The sequence below is a fragment of the Delphinapterus leucas genome, chromosome 1 (genome assembly GCF_059928025.1).
Source record: "Delphinapterus leucas isolate spDelLeu-1000000601 "Yukka" chromosome 1, BTC_Dleu_Yukka2, whole genome shotgun sequence".
In the NCBI taxonomy this organism is placed as follows: Eukaryota; Metazoa; Chordata; class Mammalia; order Artiodactyla; family Monodontidae; genus Delphinapterus; species Delphinapterus leucas.
In genome coordinates, this window is record NC_143129.1 from 133,371,146 (window position 1) to 133,375,009 (window position 3,864).

Consider the following 3,864-nt stretch of genomic DNA (forward strand, 5'->3'; position numbering starts at 1 on the left):
TTCCTATTACCATTTTCTCAATTGTTTTGGGTTTTTTATTGTGTGTCTTTCCCTTCTCTTGTGTTTCCTGCCTAGAGAATTTCCTTTAGCATTTGTTGTAAAGCTGGTTTGGTAGTGCTGGATTCTCTTATCTTTTGCTTGTCTGTAAAGGTTTTAATTTCTCCATCAAATCTGAACGAGATCCTTGGTGTGTACAGTAATCTTGGTTTTAGGTTTTTCCCTTTCATCACTTTAAATATGTCCTGCCATTCCCTTCTGGCTTGCAGAGTTTCTGCTGAAAGATCAGCTGTTAACCTTATGGGGGTTCCCTTGTGTGTTATTTGTTGTTTCTCCCTTGCTGCTTTTAATATTTTTTCTTTGTATTTAATTTTGATAGTTTGGTTAATATGTGTCTTGGCATGTTTATCCTTGGATTTATCCTGTATGGGACTGTCTGTGCTTCCTGGACTTGATTAACTATTTCCTTTCCCATTTTAGGGAAGTTTTCAACTATAATCTCTTCAAATATTCTTTTAGTCCCTTTCTTTTTCTCTTCTTCTGGGACCCCTATGATTTGAATGTTGGTGCATTTAATGTTGTCTCAGAGGTCTCTGAGACTGTCCTCAATTCTTTTCATTCTGTTTTCTTTATTCTGCTCTGCAGTAGTTATTTCCACTATTTTATCTTTCAGGTCACTTATCCGTTCTTCTGCCTCAGTTATTCTGCTATTGATCCCTTCTAGAGAATTTTTAATTTCATTTATTTTGTTGTTCATAACTGTTTGTTTGCTCTTTAGTTCTTCTAGGTCCTTGCTAAACGTTTCTTGTATTTTCTCCATTCTATTTCCCAGATTTTGGATCATCTTTACTATCATTATTCTGAATTCTTTTTCAGGTAGACTGCCTATTTCCTCTTCATTTGTTAGGTTTGGTGGGTTTTTACCTTGCTCCTTCATCTGCTGTGTGTTTCTGTGTCTTCTCATTTTCTTAACTTACTGTGTTTGGGGTCTCCTTTTTGCAGGCTGACAGTTTGTAGTTCCTGTTGTTTTTGGTGTCTTCCCCCAGTGGCTAAGGTTGGTTCAGTGAGTTGTGTAGGCTTCCTGGTGGAGGAGACTAGTGCATGTGTTCTGGTGGATGAGGCTGGATCTTGTCTTTCTGGTGGGCCGGTCCACGTCTGGTGATGTGTTTTGGGGTTTCTGTGACCTTATTATGATTTTAGGCAGCCTCTCTGCTAATGGGTGGGGTTGTGTTCCTGTCTTGCTAGATGTTTGGCATAGGGTGTCCAGCACTGTAGCTTGCTCGTTGTTCAGTGGAGCTGGGTCTTGGTGTTGAAACAGAGATCTCTGGGAGATTTTCGCCATTTGATATTATGTGGAGCTCGGAGGTCTCTTGTGGACCAATGTTCTGAACTTGGCTCTCCCATCTCAGAGGCAAAGCCCTGACGCCTGGCTGTAGCATCAACAGCCTGTGATCCACATAGCTCAGAATAAAAAGGAGGAAAAAAAAAAAAGAAAGAAAGAAGGAAGAAGATTAAAATAAAATAAAGTTATTAGAATAAAAAATATTTATTAAAATATTTTTAAGTAATTAAAGAAAAAAAAGGAAAGAAAGAAGAGAGCAACCAAACCAAAGAACAAATCCACCAATGATAACAAGCACTAAAAACTATACTAAAACAACAACAACAAATGGACAGAGAGAACCCTAGGACAAATGGGAAAAGCAAAGCTATACAGACAAAATCACACACAGAAGCATACACATACACACTCACAAAAAGAGGAAAAGGGAAATATATATATATATATATATATATATATATATATATATATATATATATATAGTTGCTTCCAAGTCCACCTCTTCAATTTGGGATGATTCGTTGTCTATTCAGGTATTCCACAGATGCAGGGTATCAGGTTTATTGTGGAGATTTAATCTGCTGCTCCTGAGGCTGCTGGGAGAAATTTCCCTTTCTCTTCTTTGTTCGCAATGATCCCGGGGTTCAGCATTAGATTTGGCCCCGTCTCTGTGTGTAGGTTGCCTGAGGGCATCTGTTCTTCACTCAGACAGGAGGGGGTTAAAGGAGCAGCTGATTCAGGGGCTCTGACTCACTCAGGCTGGGGGGAGGGAGGGGTACGGAATGCGGGGTGAGCCTGCGGTCGCAGAGACTGGAGTGACGTTGCACCAGCCTGAGGCGGGCCGTGTGTTCTTCATTAGACTTTGAATGTGCAAGAAATAAACTTGCATTATGTTAATTTCTATACTATGAATATACATTATATATATGTGAATATTTACATATTGTTTGCACATTATATGTGTGAATAATCTTTTATCAATGATTTATCCAAAAGTATATATTTTTAAAAGAGCTAGAGGAAGAGTAATCCAAGCAGAGGACCCTCCAGGTGTAGAGGCCATCAGAAGGTAGAGAACACTGAGCAGTACTATGGCAGTCGGCCAGAACAAGCACGTTACACAAGGTGGCCAAAGGGGGCAAGAAGAAAGTGGTTGACCCATTTTCTAAGAAAGATTGGTATGATGTGAAAGCACCAGCTATGTTCAATATAAGAAATATTGGGAAAACACTAATCACGAGAACTCAAGCAACCAAAATTGCATCTGATGACCTCAAGGGTCATGTTTTTGAAGTGAGCCTTGCTGATCTGCAGAGTGATGAAGTTGCATTTAGAAAATTCAAGCTAATTATTGAGGATGTTCAGGGCAAAAACTGCCTAACTAATTTCCATTGCATGGGTCTTACCTGTGACAAAATGTGCTCCATGGTCAAAAAATTGCAGAACATGGTTGAAGTTCATGTTGATATGAAGACTACCCATGGTTATTTGCTTCATCTATTCTGTGTGCATTTTACTAAAAAATGCAGCAATCAGATTCAGAAGACCTCTTATGCCCAGCACCGACAGTTCCTCCTAATCTGGAAGAAGATGATGGAAATCATGACCCAAGAGGAGCAGACAAATAAATGACTTGAAAGAGGTAGTCAATAAATTGATTCCAGACATCACTGGAAAAGGCATAGGAAAAGCTTGCCAATATATTTATCTGCTCCATGATTCTTTGTTAGAAAAGTAAAAATGCTGAAGAAGCCCAAATTTGAATTGGGAAAACTCTGGAGCTTCATGGTGAAGGTGATAGTTCTTGGAAAAGCTACTGGAGATGAGACAGGTGTTAAGGTCGAATGAGCTGATGGATATGAGTCACCAGTCCAAGAATCTGTTTAAAATTCAGACTTTTAATGGTGACAAATAAAATAGCTTATTTGTGATTTTTTTTATAAAAGGGAAAGAACTAGGTATGTTCTAGAATCTAAAACTGCTCTAATACAGTAGTCACTACTACATGTGCCTCTTTCACAATTGAAATGTGTCTAGTCTGATAGAAAACAAACTTACGGTTACCAAATGGGAAAGCTGGTGGGGGGGAGGGATAAATTAGGGCTTTGTGATTAACATATACACACTACTATATATATAATAGATAACCAACAAGGACCCACTGTATAACATAGGGAACTATACTCAATATCTTGCAATAACCTATAATGGAAAAGAATCTAAAAAGGAATATATATGTAAATATATATATTTTATGTTCATATATATAAAACAATGTACATATATATATAAAACACTGAATCACCTTGCTGTACACCTGAAACTAATACAACATTGTAAATCAACTATATTTCAATAAAAATTAAAAATAAATGTGCCTCATGTGAATTGAGATGTGATGTAAGTGTAAAATGCACACCAGATTTTAAAGAGAGTACAAAACAAAGAGAAACTAAAATATCTCATTAATAATTTTTATAGTGATTATATGTTGAAATGATAAACTTTTTATACATTTGGTTAAA

The 3,864-nt window shown here is 37.3% G+C and overlaps 1 pseudogene; it reads left to right on the forward strand.

The window, feature by feature from the left end:
• The first annotated feature begins 915 nt into the window (after window positions 1-915).
• LOC111178319 (small ribosomal subunit protein eS1 pseudogene) lies at window positions 916-3,317 on the forward strand (annotated as a pseudogene).
• Window positions 3,318-3,864: the final 547 nt, after the last annotated feature.